This window comes from Vulpes lagopus, chromosome 10, assembly GCF_018345385.1.
Source record: "Vulpes lagopus strain Blue_001 chromosome 10, ASM1834538v1, whole genome shotgun sequence".
NCBI lineage: Eukaryota > Metazoa > Chordata > Mammalia > Carnivora > Canidae > Vulpes > Vulpes lagopus.
Window position 1 is genome coordinate 29173919 of NC_054833.1, and position 18841 is coordinate 29192759.

General features: G+C 39.9%; 1 protein-coding gene across 5 annotated transcripts in view; it reads right to left on the reverse strand.

Moving 5' to 3' along the window:
- The window catches only part of NTM (neurotrimin), a 934119-nt gene that overhangs the window by 283572 nt on the left and 631706 nt on the right, over positions 1-18841 (reverse strand). The window lies entirely within an intron of this gene.

Consider the following 18841-nt stretch of genomic DNA (forward strand, 5'->3'; position numbering starts at 1 on the left):
TTGAAATGGTGGTGATAACTGGCAGGCCTACAGGGGTCAACAGTATGGACAATCTGGGAACTCCGTATTTTTCCCAAGGCTTTGGACTAAATTGAGAGAATTCTCAGGATGAGTTTATTTTCCAAGCTTTATTTGCATTTGCTACAAATAAATCGGGAATCTGGAGTGTGGACAGTCTAAGGAATCTGGACATCCAAGTCATTATGACAAGGAAAGGAGAGTTAGAATGAACATGAGTATGGGAAATGGTTTTGTCATTGCTAACTGAACATCATCAATTGATTTGTTGTTTTTTTTTTTTTCCCTGATCTGCTTGGCCCAAACCAATCACATAATCCTCAGGACCATTTATTTCTTGAGGAATGAAGAGACACAATTCTCTTTTCTTATATCCCGTCCTCCAAACCGAAATCCAAGCTAAAACTGAACAAAATGAAACCACAGCAAAAATATTTGCCCTGTTCTCAACACCAATTGCTGCTGGTAATATCTGTGAATTGCCAGCACTGGAAGCTAGTTGTACTCACCAACACACACTAGGATTTTCTGCAGCACATTTACAACCGTATGAAAGCAGATGGCAAAAGCACTGTAGATAAAAGACCAGCCGTAGAAGAGGGGGAAAAAAAAAAGCCTGTAATGAAAATACTAAAAAGAATGGCTGAACACTATATTCTTGGCACTTCCTTAACCTAAAGAAGAGCTTCTGCAACATGATCCGGTGATGACCCAACAGTCAGGGACATTTTGTAAGTGGACCCCAGGATGGTTTACATACTTGACTATTTGCACTTCTGATGAATGACACTTTGTGGGGAGGTACAGAGCAATGGTCATTAAACAGCTGCTTAGCAAGACTTCCTGACAATGCAGGGCAAAATGTTAACCCAAAGGACACACTGAGCTCCCACTGCCAGGGAAATATATTACTAGTAGCAATATTATTGGTATTAGCAATAATTATAATAATTATAAGCATATACACAGCACTTTTGTATCTGCGAGATGCACTGCATTCATCATAATGATTAGCATTTGTACAGTACTTTGTATTTCCCAAACATCCTCTGCTCATTAATTAGATAATGCTGGCAACATCTGTGGGCAAGTGTTACTACTCCCGTTTTATAGACACAAGACAAAGAGAAATTAATCGACTTGCCCAAGGCCGCATGATGAGTCTGTGACAGAATCAGGATTCCATTTGTGAGTTCTCAAATTTCTATTTCATCTTTGCTCCCTGCAAAGCTGGCTTGTTGCTTCCAGTTGAAGGGGAAAGGGCAGTGCTTAGTTTGTGAAATTTCCTCACTCCCTCCCATAGCCCAGGAGTTGCTAGGGAGTGCCACTGAATCCATGTGAAATCTATTTTCATGGAAAATTTCAGAGAGGAAAAGTATTCCTAAAAAATCATTCTGGGGCACTGGTTTCCGTAACTGCCTCAGGTCAAACCCCAAAGCACTTCAATCAGAGTCTCCTGGGTGTGGCCCCAGCAATTAGTGCTTTTTCCAGTTCCCCAGGGGATCCAAATAGGTGACCATGGTTGAGTAGAGAACTGCAGGTCTGGGGCAGTAGCTTGCAAAATTCAGGGAACATTAAAATTCCCTGGAGAGCTCATAAAGCACAGACTGCATGGCCCTACTCCCCAAACTCCTGATACAGTGGGGTCCAAGATTTCTTTTCTAACATCCTCCCACGTGATGCTGACCACCACCCTTGTCCCAGGTCAACACTTCTAGAAGCACTGATCTATTTTTGATGCAGATAGAAGAATTATTAAATTGTTTCCAAAGATCCATTCAAGCCCAGGCACTGAGACATTGATAACTGGACAAACCGATGTTAAGTTATGGTTAATAGGGACTGACCAAATCCTGGCCACACAGGAAGGCTCCATCCTCCAGTTTCCCTTACAGAGAAGCTGAAAGCACATCACTGACCACTAGACAACAGAGCATGGAGAGAAATGTCCCTCCGTCCTGGCCATTCATCGTCCTGCTTCATCTCCTATGCCCTCTTGTGCTCGTTTCTCCAGCCTCCCATCCCTCACCTGTGGTGTGCAGGCCGTGGGACTTCCAAGATTGAGGTGGCTCATCAGGGAAAGAAGTCAGATTCAGGAGTTCTCGGTTAGCTGCAACCCATTACAGACAGTAAAGGGAGGAAGAACTAACTGGATTGTATTTGGCCTTGAAGATCTCAGGGCTTATTTATTTCTGCAGTGCAGTGTAGCCTACCCTGATACCCATCCTCATGGTGATCAGTGTACACAGTTGGGGGTTGCTCCTAACCTTCTGAAAGCATCAATTAAATTTGACGGACAAGGTGAGAAAGAGGCATAAGGAAAATATTCAAAAGGACGTGAGAGCCATGTGCCTCCGTGTTTACATATGTGAGAGTCAGAAGTTGACCACTTCAGGGAATGTGCTGAATATACCCATCCCAGTATGAGTGTAGCCAGACTCTAGCTGCAGAGTCAGCTACTGGGAAAGTCTAAATGTATAAAGGAGAGGCATAGCTCTGGGCCTGCCCTACACAGGGCTCTTAAGACTCAATGGTCAGAAACAGAATGGCAGAGCTGACCTATGCACCATGCTAGCAGGGAAGGGCCCAGCTTGGAGGTCTTCGGTAATATGAATAGATAAAAAAAAAAAAAATTAGATCACAAAACAAATTCTATTCTCCTCCCCACCATGAGTCTTTTCCCTTTAATTCCAGCATCCACATTGATGCAGTTCTCATCAGGAAAGATCCCAAGCAAACATGTGGCAGAGGGTGTATGCATGAGTGGACCCTGAGAGTCCAGGAACCCAGGAGCTGGATATCTGGGTGGAGTATACTGTTTCAAAACTACCAGGATAGCCAGCCACGCTGGCTGGCTGTTCCTAGCTCAGTCAGTCCTCCAGGCGGGGGCAACACCTTTGCCAGGGCTTCTGTCCCTCCTGCATGCCCAGCTGTAACCAGAGGGCCCAATTTCACAGCTGTTCAGTTTCAAATCATACTTATATCTCCCAGCTGTAGTGCCATATTACTTGAGTTTGTTTGCCATCAGCTTTAATTAAGAGAGGTTTAATTTTCCAACATTATTTTGGTTCATCCCTGGCCCAACACCCATGTCAAGAGATGCAGTATTTTCTCCCCAGCCTTCACTATGGCATGTGCCCAGTAACATTGGGGATCCTTTCCCATAGTCTCCCATGGGACATGACGCAGAGAGGTTGTAGCACATGGCTAGAGTCTATGGTTAATGAGTCTTCCCTGCACCACGTAGCCTTGCAAGGAGAGTAAAATTTTCCCTCCGTAAACCCAGGCCTCTTTTTTATTCTCTATAGTATTTTTTTTCAAGTCTTCCCACGAGCTTCACATGGAGCCAGCCTGAGGAACTCAAACTTGATTCCAATCTGATTATCCAACATGGCCCTATCAGCTGAGACAGCAACATTTATCACATTAATAGGAAGGATAGAAGAAAACTGGGATCCCATCCAACAGAGCGTTTTTATCACATGTTGCACTGTCTTACAAATCCAATTATCACCAGCTGAAGGTCTTAACAGCCCTTGAATTGCAGCTTTCAAATCTTAAAGGACCACAATGCACATTTTCTTAGATTCTTTGAGCCACACATTAGTCAGTACAGTTCCAGGTATCCAGTCCACATGACAATTTCAGATATAAAGCTGCCTATGGGATGTTTGCCCTGAGTTTAAACAGCGAATTTAAGAGAAGCTTGGATTGGGGACTTCATTGACTTCATTCTACTCAAAAAATATGAGCCTCTAATTTTACTTCAGTGTCATAGCTAACATCTTGGAAGTGAAGTGTTGTGAGGCTCTGGGGTGAGATCATGGCAACTGTCAGAAACTGGGGGCAGTTGTCTGTTGTGGGGCCACATGAGATTAAAAGTTCACTTACAAATTTAGAGAGCTGTGATAACAAATATCACGTGGACGCTGAAGAAACATCACCCAAAGCTACAAATATAAAGGTCTGAGAACACTACTAAATAAAACCCGGCAACTTCCACTAGGGCAAAGAAATGAACTTGGAAATGCTCTATCCACCAAAAAATGGACTATGACACTGGACAAAATTGATTAAAAAAAAACCCACAACCATCTAAGTTATGTAAAAACTGACCAAAGTCATACAATAATTGGAGCAGCATATATTCTTGTAAAAGTGCTGAACTTTATTTATTTATTTATTTATTTATTTATTTATTTATTTATTTATTTTTAAGTGCTGAACTTTAGAAGAACTCAGGATCTCTGATGTTCTGATTCACCACCAGCCCAATCAATGTGGAAGTTCTCTCAGGATAGGGCAAGTTGTGAGGACCACTGCTATGATTTAAGGGGCTCACCTAAGCTAGAGCAGTGCGTGATGCTTATATTGTTGATAGAAATGCCAATAGAGGAAAGGCTAGAGAGGAAAGCCAATGGCTCTACTAACATGGGGTTGGTCAGGATTGGGAAGCATATATCTACATTCTTATAGAGCCTAGAAAGCACTCACGTCACTCTACAATCTTCCTTGACTCAGAGGCTGTGAACATGAGCCTAAAGGACACAAAAGACTCTGGTAGAAGGTAAAAATCAAATTATATCCAAAAATAGCTTGAACTTTGAATATGCTTCCCTATCCACACACTAATCTATCAGCAGAACACTTACTGGCTTGAAATGTTCAAGCATAGCCTTTGTTCAATCACTGGCTGACAACTCAACTGCAAAAACCAAGGGGCAACCTGTAGGAGGCTAGGCTTCAATATTAAAATACAGATTTTTTTTTTCAAATCTGAGGACAGATATTAATGACTGCACACTGTACAGCAGAGAAGATGGATTTCACTGATTATTATAGCCAATTTACTAAACCAAGAAAAAATAAACAAACAAGAATTTAACAAAAACAACAACTTTTAAGGGAGGAGGACTAGGATCCAGGATCCAGGTTGCTTCCATATACCATCTGAAGTGTCATTCAAAAAAATATATATATGAGATACACAGAGAAACAGGAAGTTGTGACCTATACTTACAAAAAAATTAGGCAATGGTAACTCTCTTGAGTGTCTCTAGGTATTGGGTTTAGTAGCTAAAACTTCAAAGCAGCTCCTATAAATATACTTTAAAAACTAAAGAAAATCATGCTTTTAGTAATTAAAGTAGGTCAACAATAAATCAGTAAGTGGAGTTCTTCAACACAGAAACAAAACTTGTAAAGAACCAAGCACCAATTATGGAGTAGAAAAGTATACAATGAGAAAAGGAAAATTTAATTGGAGAACTCAATAGCAGGTTTGAGATGACAGAAGAAAGAATCAGTGAACTTGGAAACAGATCAATAGAATTTATCCCAACCGAAAAACACAGGGGAAAAAGCAGCAGAAAAATGAACAGTCTCAGAGTATCAACATATACATAATGGAAATCTCAGTATATGAGAAATAAAGTGGCAGAAAATACATTCAAAGAAATTGTTGGGAAAATTTCCTAATGGTGGTGAAAAGCATGAACCTACATAACTAAGGAGTTCTATAAATCCAAAGTAGGATTACTTAAAAAAGATCCACATCTAGAAACCTAATAATCAAACAACTGCAACCAAAACAAAAGAGGAAATCTTCACAGAGTGAAATAAAACTGACAGGAGAGCAGTGATATGGTTAAGGCTGACCTCTCATCTGAAACAATGCAAAACAGTGGAACGGCATATTCAAAGTACTGATGGAAAAAACCACTGCAATCAAGAATTCTATATCCAGCAGAACTCTCCATCACATATTAAATTGAAACACAGACATTCTCAGATAAACAAGCAATTTGTTGCTAGTGATCTTTCAAGTAACACCAAAGAAACACTTTCAGGATGAAAAGAAATTACCAAGGTGGTAACTTGAATTCACAGCAAGAAATAAAGAACAGAACAAATGGTAAGAATACAGTATTGTATGTAAGTCTTTATAAATATTTTACCAATTATAAGAAGTCTTTATGTTTTTCTTATTTCTTCTGTAATGTCTTTAAAGTATAATATTGAATAAATCAAAATTTATAGTATGTAATGCTATGTTGATAACATATATGGATATAGCATATGTAACAGGTAATAGCACAAAGAAAGGAGGAGGAAATAGAACTATAATTGAGTACACTTTAAGGTCTCCTGGGTGGCTCAGTCAGTCAGGCATCCGACTCTTGATTTCCATTCAAGTCATGATCTTAGTGCCATGAGACTGAGCCCTGCACTGGGTTCTATACTGAGCATGGACTATGCTGGAGAGTCTCTCTCTCCTTCTGCCCCTAACCTCAGCTCACATGCTCTCTCACTCTCAAAAAAAAAGAAAAAAAAAAAAAGTAAACTTTCTATATTTTGCCATAATTTAGTCAGCATTTATCTGAAGTAGACTGTGATAAACTAAACTGAGTAGTAAAATCATTAAAGCAACTGATTAAAACACAATTCAAATAAAATGTCAACATAAGGGATCCCTGGGTGGCACAGCGGTTTGGCGCCTGCCTTTGGCCCAGGGCACGATCCTGGAGACCCGGGATCGAATCCCATATCAGGCTCCCGGTGCATGGAGCCTGCTTCTCCCTCCGCCTGTGTCTCTGCCTCTCTCTCTCTCTGTGACTATCATAAATAAATAAAAATTTAAAAAAATAATAAAAAAAATGTCAACATAAGACTGACAATGTATACACTAAAAACATTTAACACAAAAGTAGTCAATTTTAAAGAAACAAAGGAACTTAGAAGATAGGAATCATAAACAAAACAAATAATAAAATGTCAAATAGAAATCCAACCAGAAAAATAATGATCACTAAATGTAAATTGTAAAAATATGCCAATTGAAAGGCAGAGATTGTCAGATTTGATTTTTAAAAAGTAAGATCCAGTTATAAGCTGTCTAAAAGAGATATATATTGCATCCAAATTTACAAACAGGTTGAAAATAAAAAGATATTATTCAAACAATTAGCATAAGACAGAAGGCCTCCAGATTAAAATGGAAGAATCTTAATCAGATAAAATAGATGTTGTTAATACTAGAAATATTATTAATGACAAAGAGGCACATTGCATAATGAAATCCAAATAGGATGTGTTTCATGGAAGATCCATATATCAGGAGGATAAAACACTTATATGTGAACCCCAAAACTCCACCTCAAAATACAGCAAAGAAAAATAGACAAAACTGCAAGAAAAAAAAAGACTAATCAGCAGTAAAAGTTGAAGATTTCAATATTTCACTCTGAATAATTGATGGAAAAGCCGTAAGTCTTAAAGAATACTATGAACCAATCTGACCTGTTTCTTTTTCCTATAAGAATCAATGTCTATAGAATGCATGTGTACTTCTAATGTACATGGAACATTCTCTAGGAACGAACATATAGTAGACCAAATAATATTTAAAATGATTGAATCATGGGAAGTATCTTCCCAATATTGACATAATTCTATTACAAATCAATAACAGAAAGAAATCCCTAAATATTTGTAAATTAAACAATATACTTATAAATAATGCACTGATCAAAAGAGAAATCACAAGAAAAATAAAAAACATTTTGATCTAATGAAAATAAAACATAACATTTCAAGATTTATGGGATGTAACAAAAGCAGCATTTAGAATGGAATTTATAGTTGTAGATACCTAATGTAAGAAAAGAAGAAAAGTCTCAAATCAATAACCTAAGCTTCCACCGTAGAAACTAGAAAAGAAGAGAAAACTAAACTGAAATCAAACAGAAGAAAAATAATAATGATTTAGGGAGGAAAATCAATGAAATAGAATGAGAAAATAATAGAACCAATGAAACAGAAATTGGTTATTTGAAAAATTAACAAAGTTGACAAATCTTTAGTTAGAGTAACCAAGAAAAGAAAAGAAAAAGAATGCCAAAATCTAATGAAAGGACATGATCCTACAGACCCTATTATGATACAACTATAAACAGAAGGAAATATTAACAACTTTTGGTGTCAATAAATTAAGCAATTTAGATGCAATTCTTAGGACAAAATATGAAACTGATTCAAGAGAAGCAAAAATAGCTGAATAGAACTAAATCAAGTGATTAAATTAGTAATTAAAAATCTCCTGACAAAGAAAAGCCCTGTCCATGTGGCTTCACAGTGAATTCTATCAAATATATTAAAAATATTAACCCATTATGAACTCTTTCAAAATATAAGAAGGATGGAGCTTTCCCAACTCTTTTTATTAGGCCAATATTAGTGGATATCAAATCCAGACAATGAAATCACAAGTAAAAACCCCAAAACTACATATAAATATCTCTCATGAACACAAGTGTAAATCACTTTAACAAAATATTAGTAAGGTGAATCTAGCAACTTATAAAAAGAATTATATACCAAAACTGACTGGGACTTATTACAGGAATAGTAACTTGACTCAGTATCTGAAAATCAATTAATGAAAAATAACATGTAATAGGTATAAAAGAAAAAGTCAGATGGTCATCTCAATACATGAATAAAAACACCGGATAAAATTCAACACCCATTCACAATAAAAACTCTCAGCTAAGAGGATTAGAAAGAAATATCCTCAATCTGATAAAGATATCTATGAAAATCCTCAGCTAACATCATACAATAATGATGAAAGACTGGATGTTTCCTCCTAAGATCACTGAAGAAGCAAAGGATATTCAATTTTGGCACTTCTATTCAACATTGTACCAGCAATTTTAGTCCATGAGAAAGAAAGAAAGAAAGAAAGAAAGAAAGAAAGAAAGAAAGAAAGAAAGAAGAAAGAAGGAAGGAAGGAAGGAAGGAAGGAAGGAAGGAAGGAAGGAAGGAAGAAGGAAAGAAAGAAAGAAAGAAAGAAAGAAAGAAAGAAAGAAAGAAAGAAAGAAATCTGATTAAACAGGAAGATAGAAAACTTCTTTATTCTCAGGTGATAAAATCCTGAATATAGAAGATTCTAAAGAGTTCACAAGAAAGTACTAGAACTAATCTACAATTTTGCAAGGTTACAGAACATAGTGATAAATAAAAAAGAATCATATTTCCGTAAAGAATTAAATACCTAAGAATAAATGTCTATGCTGATAATCATAAAGCAGTGTGGACAGAAATTTAAACATATCTAAACAGGTGGGGGACATTCCATATCCATGGATTTGAAGATTCAATATTGTCAAGATGGCAGTTTTCCCCCAAATTAATTTGTAAGTCCAAAGCAATTCCTATCAAAACCTCAGCAGGCTGATATACACTAACAACCTGTTTCTAAACTATACAGGGATGCCTGGGTGTCTCAGAGGTTTAGCGCCTGCCTTTGGCCCAGGGCGTGACCCTGGGGACCCAGGATCGAGTCCCGCATCGGGCTCCCTGCATGGAGCCTGCTTCTCCCTCTGCCTGTGTCTCTGCCTCTCTCTCTCTCTCTCTCTCTCATGAATGGATAAATAAAATATATTAAAAAAACCCTATACATGGAAATCCAAAAGCTATAGAAGAGCAAAAAAAGATTTTGAAAAAGATGATCGAGTTGGAGGACTTATCCTATCTGATTTCAAACTTATTATAAAATCACAGTAATTAATACTGTGTGGGACTGATTCAAGGATAGACATTTAGATCAATGGAAAAGAATCAATATTCCAGAAATAAATCTAATAAAAAATTCATAAATCCCATTTATAGTCAATTAAAATTTGACAAAACTGCTAAAACAAATTCAAAGGGAGAAAGATTGTATCTTCAACACATGGACCTAGACCAGGTAAATATCTTTGTGAATAAGAATGAATTTAAGGGGCACCTGGGTGACTTAGTCAATTAAGCATCTGCCTTTGGCTCAGGTCATGATCCCGGGATCCTGGGATAGAGCCCCACATAGGGCTCCCTGCTCAGTGGGGAGCCTGCTTCTCCCTCTCCCTCTGCAGATTCCCCTGCTGTGCTTTCTCTCTCTCTCTCTCTCTCTCTCTCTCTCTCTCTCTCTCTCTCTCTCTTTCTCTTTGTCAGATAAATAAATAAATCCATTTTTGAAGAATTTAAATCCTTGTTTTATATCATACAGAAAATAAACTGAAATCATAGATTTAATATAAGACCTAAAACACTATGATACTTATAGAAGAAAATATAGGAGAAACATTTTAAGCAGGGGGCAGGGCCGAGGGAGAAGGACAAGCAGATCCCAGGACCCCAAGATCATGACCTGAGCTGAAATTAAACACATAACTGACTGAGCCACCCAGGTACCCCAAAACTATTCTTTCTTTAAAACACAATTCAGAAATGAAAAGATGAGCCAAAGACTGGGAGAAAATATTTACAAATCATATATCTAACAAAGGACTTGTATCCCGAATATATAAAATATTCTTACAACTTAATAAGACTATAAACAACATGATTAAGAAATCACCCGAAAGATCTGAACAGCCACTTCACCCAAGAAGATATATGAAGGGTAATAAGCCATGAAGAGATGTTCAGCTTCATTAGTCATTAAGGAAATTCGAATTAAATCCACAAGGAGATACCTCCTGTGGTTTATACACCCCCTAGAATGGCTATAATCAAAAAGAGAGACAAAAACAAGTGTTGGTAAGGATGTGGAGAAGATGCAGAATTCATCAATTGCTGGTGGAAATGTAAAATGTTATATTATAACCACTTTGGAAAAGCAGTTGGCAGATTTTTTTTAAGTTAAAAATAAACGTATTATATGACCTAGTGATTCCACTTCTAGGAATCTCTGCAAGAGAAATGAAAACATATGTTCACATAAAGACATGTAGGTGAATGTTCATAGCAGTGTTATTCATAATAGTCCCAAATCTGGGAACTATCCAAATGTCTAATGACTAGAAAATGAATAACCAAAATAGGTTGTGTCTTCACAACAGAATACTAGAAGGCAACAGAAAGGACTATACTGCTGATACACACCACAACGTGGATCAACCTCAAAAACACTATGAAAGAAGCCAAATGCAAAAACTACTCATTATATAATTCCATGAATATGAAATATCCAGAAAATGAAAATATAGAGATACAGAAAGCAGATCAACGGTTGACGACAGCTGGAGGGTAGAAGCGAAGATTAACTGCAAATAGGCACCAAAGAACTTTCTGGAGTGAGGGAAATGTTCTAACAGTAGATTGTGGTGATGAATACGCAACTATAAATTTACTTTAAAATAACTGAATTCAAAAAAATAAAATAAAATAACTGAATTCCACACTAAAGCGGGTGGGTTTTACGGCATGCCAACTGTACCTTAACAAAGTGATCGCAAACAACACAGCAGCGAGCTACCCTCTTCCCTGGGCTTCTTCCTGAAGGCAGACATTCACAACTATTCCACGCTTCTCTCAGTGAATGAGAGATGATGTTGATGATCAAGACTACTCCCATCGCCCTTCTGCTGGATCTGCTCTATTCTCAACTCCTTTGTTTCTCCCAAGTTCCCCACTGGCCACACATTTTTACCACAGTCTGTGACAGCCATGGCCCTGCTCTCCCTCCCCACCCCACAGCTGGCCACACAGGGGCTCCCCTTGACCAGGACAGTAAGCCTGCACTCATCTCTGATGCTCTAAATACAACAGCTGATGGGTGCTCTGCAGTTCTCCTCAAGATCCCTTCTCAAAAATATTTCTGTTTAGGTTCCTTGACATCATTCCTTCTAGGTTTCCCTCTGGCTTCTCTGCATACTCCTCAAAATCATTTGTTAGATGACTCCTCTGAGTCGTACCTTCAGTCTCTGTGGCATCCTTCCTCGTTCTATTCTCTGTGGACCTAGCACATCCCACCTTTGTCAAAAGCTTCACCAACCACATCTGCCAACGACTCCACCAGCGGTTGTCTTCCGGGGACCGTCCCTTCTGAGTGTCAGGCATATATGTCAACTGCTGTCTGAATAGCTCCAGTTCAATACCAGAAAGACACTCCAGGGACAGGAGGTCTAGCATTCAATTCCATATTCCTCCTCACAAATGTCTTTCTTCTCCTTCTGTGCTCCTTCTTTTCAAATGGTCACCTAAGGACAAAATCTGGAAGCTACCCGGCCGTCCTTCCTCCCCCTCACTGCTGCACGGGACTGTCACACATCCCACCCGAGCATTTCCAGTTCTTATGTTCTCTCCTCCTTCCTGCCCCCTCTGCTACTGGCTTCATCATTTTTATTACTCTCTCATTTTAGCATTTCTGAAATAGCCTCAACATAGTCATTTTAGATCTTTTTTTAAATGAGTGAATGAAACATTTACTTACTCAAACAAAGAGGAGAAAAGAAGTAATTCAAAATGCTAAGCAAATGTGCTATCATGTTAGCAAATAAGGTCCTTATATGTGCCTTACCAATTACGAAGACCCTGGTTAGCACTGGTGAAAGAGAAAAACACTTAGAAGTGTCCTATGCATTCTTTAACTATATGCTTTCATCTTTAGACTTTAATCTAAGCCTCGAAAAAACTAATTATTGCAGATTGTGCCGATTTAAAATTCTCAATAATCTGGAGATGGGCTGGGCTTAAGTCCACTTTTGCATTTATGCAAAAAGCATTGATTAATTACAGTGGGAATGACAAGACAGTTACTTGACAACATTTTGTTAGCCATTAATTAACTTTATGTTCTTGAAAGTAATAAAACTACATTTCTTTAAAAGGCTTTATAATTAGTCTGAACCACACAATTTAGCACTTAATTATACGCCGTCTTCTATTGTTCTCTAATTCCTTCCTTTCTCACCCTCCTTCCCCTCTAACCCCATCTTCCACGCATGTGTCCAGAGGGACCAATAACTGCCCCAGTCACTCCTGAAGAGGACAGGGTGAGTCAAAGGGCATCAAGTCTGCCCTCAAGGAGCTTCCTGCACCAGGAGGAAGATGGGATCAGTATATAAATGATTGTATTATCCAATGAAGGTCATGAATTATGTTAAGGAGACTTAGACAAAAATCCAAAGCGCTGTGAGAATTCCCATTAAAAGTGTCATTATTTCCAAAGTGATGGCGAAGAGGGCCTGGGGATGGGGGGCGGGACACTTGTAGCAGCTGTGAATTGGGAAAGGCAGTCTAGACTTGGGGTTGAACATACACAGAAGCAGGAAAACGTAGGACATAAATGGACACCATCTGACGCACAAGAAGGAACATGAGCTCTGGAATGAGAGGAGTCTAGGTTGGAATGGTAGCTCCACCACTTACTAGCTGTGTGACCTTGGCCAAATTATTCGCACTCCCTGAATCTTAGTTTTCTCAGCTTTAAAATATGAATTATAATATTTTGGTCACAGAATTATTATGAGAATTAATTGGGATCATGCTTATGAAGCTCAGGTACATTACAAGCAATAAAAATGTAAACCATAAATGCAAATATCTTTTTCTTACAAGAAAAAAAAAAAAGCACGTTGGATATGAATACCCCTGCTGAAGTAACGACAGGATAGACATTCAGCAATCACTCATCTGTTCCATAGGGTGGTGCTGGTCTGACCCTCTGCTATCATCTATCTAACAGTTTCTCCACAGAAATGCCGGGTGGCTTTCACTCCTGCGCACTGCTAGCATTCAGATCAGTTCAAGGGAACGATGACTTGACTAAACCCCATCATTTATACTTCAAAAAAAAAAAAAATGTTAGAAGCAAACCGTTACCTCAAGGAGTTCCTCTCTTGATGTAGTTATTTCTTCTCAAACCACAGAATCATTTTAAGGTATGAGTTTTTACTGATGGTGATTTCTTTCAGTTCTTCACATACTTATGGAACAAGTTTTATAAAGTATAGACTTAACTGTAATGAGGGATGACAATCAGATAAGAAATAATGCCACGTGTGCTGAGCCTTCTACACAAAGGTGTAGAAACCACACACTGCCAGGTAGTATCCATAGTGGTAACGCCCCCATGAGATAGAGAAGTATTAGGTCACTTCCTACTATAGAATGAAGATCACAAGAACATAAAAAGCATATGGAGACAAGTAATTAACCGATGTCTAAGGGTCTTATCCAAGAGCTAAGATTACAACTGGAGCCACCTGGCATCAAGCAAATGAAACTTCCATCAGGGAATCCTAAAGAGAGATGGCATGTGACTGTGGCTTAAGAAAAATGCACAATTTGGGTAGGCAGAAAGAAAGGATCCGGAGTTTAATGGAGAGTCAGAGAGACACTGGCAAAGTCCCAGACCTGGGCGAAGTGTAAGAGACCCTTCAATGATTGCCAGTAGTCCCATGCAGGTGCCATGAAGAGCTCCTGGGGGAGTCTAGTGAAAGATAAGACGAAAAGAAGTAGAAGCAGATAACTTAATAGAGAGCCTCAAATGCCCGGATAAGACAGGAATGGCCATTGAAGGGAAAATTCATTGAACTTCATTCAAGCAGAGGATCGACATGATAAAGGCATTCTTTTAGCATAAAGAACTACACCTGAACACAGAAATGTGGAAAGCTTGAGAGTGGAAAGAAAGACACTAGTTAGGGGGCCATCCTCCTTGTCCAAGTCTGAGTCAAGTCAAGCAGTGGGGGATTCTGAAGACAAATGACCTTGGTGCTGTATCAGTCATCCCTATAACTTGATATCTACATCCCGAAGTGGGTAGTCTAACCACAGAGAAACAGAATCCCTACTCGCATCCTTCTCTGGTATCAGAGTCACCAAGATGAACGGGAAGTTGGGGCCAAACTGCATCACACATCACACATCACAGTTGAATTTCAAAATGCTCAGTTTTGTGTTCAGTATTTTTTTTTACAGAAAAAAAAAGTCATTTCTGAAACATTCAGATCCAAATTGATAGTAAGCACAAAGCTAACAAGAAGCAAAAAGCTGATTAGGTATTATGTAAAAGCCATGGTGTGACTAAACATTTGGGTTTTCTAAAAATTCCAGAATTATCTGTATGGACATCTACAATCTGGTCCCTGGCATAAAAAAAAAAAAATCAGCCTGTCCATTTTCTTCACTCCTGCTGTGCAGAATTGGTACAGTGAGCATGTGGCCGGCTCAGTGACCTTTCACAGCCATTTGAGCCACATGGTCAGCAGTGAGCGGAAAAAGAAGGGTCAGCCCTCTCTGCAGGGTGAGTTCCTTAAATATCAAAATATGCCCTCGCTTCTCCATCCTTCTGTTCCTCTGAGAATCAGCCTCATGATCGCCCTCCAACAAAATTGAAAAGGCAAAACACACTGATGACGGATCTTTTTAATCACAAATGTAATAACCCATCATGTCTTATGAAAAAGAAAGAGGGCAACAGGGAGGCAATTTGGTCCAGGAGTTTAATAAAAGCATGCTTCCCTCATTAGGAATCTCATAATGCCATCCTCCAAGTGTGGTATGCAAAACATAGCCCTGGGAAGCAGTGAGTCAGGTTCAGGGTTCCAAGGACATCACCGAGGGCATGCACCCCTTCCTTGCAGGACCAGCCCGTGCTCCTCAACTCCAGGGAGAGCCCACGACAGCCCTGGACTGGGCACCGCATCGGTGCCAGGGAGGCCTTCTCTTTCTGTGTGGCTCTCTGCGATAGGATTTGATTTTCCTCCTCCTTGCTTGCCCATGTTCTCTCAGCCCCCAATCTTTGCTTGACAACAGCACATACATATACATGCAACAGACATGAGATCTGCGGTTCCAATCCCAAATTGCACCTGCGTTGAAAGACAGCCAGAGACACAGTGAGGAGGAGGTCAGGGGAAGTCCGGGAAAATTAGGACACTTCCCTGGGCAGCAGGAATTGACATGCAGGAACCTCACGGGCACAGGCGTATTTCAGGAGAGCGCACTGTGTGTTTAAAAATGCTTTTAAAAAATAAACTTCCAACAGTAGCTTTTCCTAACAAAAGACAAGGAGGACTTCCTCCAGAGGTAAAGCTTCCAGGCCAATGGGCAGGGGGCGGGCAGCAATAAGACAGCAGGGCGCAGAACAAGTGCAGACCACCTTCCCCACGGCGCCCATACCATGACTGTCTGCCTGCCTTTCCCCCTGTGGATCCCCACCTTGGTGTCCCACTGATGAATTCTCTCCAGTTATAAAACACTTTGTTACCTTCATTCGCTCTTAATTAAAAAGGGAAAAGAAACTCCTAGGGCTCTGACAACAGGGAAAAAACAAGGAAAGAAAGAAAAGGAAAGGAAAAAGGAAGAAAAGAGGGAGCTCTTTGAGTTGCTGAAATCAAATGGTCAGGGAACCCGATGTGCAAAACAGAAAGGATAAAAAAGCACACAGAATCTCTGAAAATGGTTTTAATCTTTCTGAGCAATATGGATTCTGTGGAAAAGACATAGTTTTCAGGGGAATTGGGGGCATTTGTAATGCTGGGGAGGAAAGGCACACAATAAGCACACAGAGGCTCATTACCCCCTCAGTACTCGCATCTGCTTTCCATTCCACACTCCTTGCACGACCAAGATAGTTCATTCTTCCAACAAATATTTATAAAAGCCCTATCACAGACTCGACACTTAGGATCTTGGGAAAAAATAAATATTCAGTCAACAATACTGATAGTTTTAATTTCCTGAGTCCTGTCTGGGGTCAACCATTCGTGGGCTCTTGATCCATTCAACCGTCCTGCAAGAAGGGCTTATGACATTAGCATACGGATAGAAAATTGAGGCCCAGAAAGATTAAAATATTAATAAAATTTCAAAAATACAAACATTGCCCAAAGAGATGCATCCAGCAAGGGGCAAGAGGTAGAGTTGGAATTTAACTTCACATCTACCTTAAACCGTAGGCTGTGTTCTTTCTTACTCTTTCTTTTCTTACTACTTCTGTGCAGTGGAGACAAGGGCAAATTGGGCAAATCTAATCTCACAGCCCCATTTATTCACACTTGAGACATTGAGGCTTGTTCTCTTGCCTCTCCTCACTGAGAGCCTTGACAGGACTGGGTAAATTTCCCCAAATTTTCTCATACCAGTACGAACACCTGTTTTGAAATCTAAGTTTGGTCCACTCAATGCCCCCTTGTCAACTCCTCATATTCCTTAGCTTCTGTGACCTCCTTACAGCCACATTAACTCCACTCGGGATCATCCCCACCATCTACCTTGTACCACCTTCTCAAGCAGCAGAGCATCTTTAAGAAGAGCTCACACCTAGTTGGACCTTTGTTCTACCCCCATTATACTGTCAAACTGCATGCTTTTGCTGACCTAAGATTAAAATTCAGCTCTGTTGGACTCTGTTTGACATATGCATTATGATGTGCCCTAAATTCATAAAACCCAATACACACACACACACACACACACACACACACAAAACCCCCACAATTTACAAAGCAAATGCAAATCAGGGTGGATGATTATTCCCTCACAAAAGGATTCACCACAGACTTCCTTAAATAGTAAGCTCCTCTGATGCATTTATGATATGACTTGATTTTTCCCCCAGGGATATATTCTTTGCATAAATAAAGCAAAGCAGACTGTAATGAAAAGGAGCATCCGAAATATTTGCCTGGAGAACTCACGTTTTTGGGCCTATTCATTTAGTCCTTTAGCTGTTGGCAGGCCTCAAATCACTTAGTGCCTCCAAAAGTGTAGCAGGAGTCATGCCCTCCAGACTTCTAGTGGCCCTCCTGGTTTGCAGCCTGGCACCAGGTGCCGGCTTATCTGTGCTCACAAGCCTTCCTGGTATGAATTGCCACTATTCCCTCATTTCCATTTCACCAAACTACCCTGTGTAAAAAGCTGAGCCACTATAGACAGCCAAGCTTCAGTTCCTGATTATTTTTTGCATTAGAATCAGACTCTTGATAGGTTAATTTATGCTGAACTAATAAACAACTGGAAAGTCTCAGTGGCTTAAAACAACAAAAGCTGATTTGTCTCTCACATTAGAGGGCCATCCCAGGTCACTGGGCAGGAGGCGGCTCCACAGGTTCTTTTTCATCCATTAACTCAGGGACGCAGGCTGAGGGACCAGTGACAATCTTTGAAGCCATCAGTTGCCACGGACGGAGGGAACAGAGAGCTCTGGAGGACCTCACACTGGAAATAAAATGCTTAACTCACCTCCCAAGAGATACATGCCACTTCTACTTGCCTCTCGCTGGCCAGAACTATCACATGCTCCCCCCACCTCTGCCCCACAGGAGAAGAAGAAGAATCCTACTCGGGATGCAGAGAGCCCAGAGTATTCATTGCGTAGCACCAATGACTAGCTCAGGCCTACATGGTCCCCAAGGCTATTCCATGAGCACAGAGGACGAGGAGATTCAGATCTTGGGATCCGGGGGTACAAATGCATGGAGTTCTGGGTGACCTGGTCCCCGCTAGTCCAGTAGAAGAAACCCCTGATTAATTCAGCCTCTTATAAGAAAGGACTACAGAGCTCTACTGAATTCAGAACAGGTGCCTGGTTCACACCTGCCCCGTGGGATGCCTCCTCCAGGGCTATCCTTAGGTGTGAAAACAAGGTCTTTTGAGACATGCTGAGGTTTTCAATACTGCAGAGACACCTTTGTGCTATGAGATTCTCGCAACAGAGACTTTAATTTACACCCGAAGAGACTGTCTTCTCACATTCTCCAGATTCTTCTCCTTGCTGGATTTCTTTCCTCTTTCTTGGGTAGATTTAAACATTTCCTATTTCCCCAATTTCCCCTCCTACCTCTAGTCTTTTCACGGGGAAGAGAAGAGAAGAGAAGATACACAAACAAATCAAACTGCCTCTGTTGAATCAATGGCTGTTCCTCTTCCCTCAAGCCTTCTCACCATTTGGGGTTGAGAGATGCAGGTGCTAACGTCTCCCCAGGTGAAATCGTTTATTTTCAACCCATGGGAAGATTGCAAGGTGGATTTTTGTCAACTCCTACACATC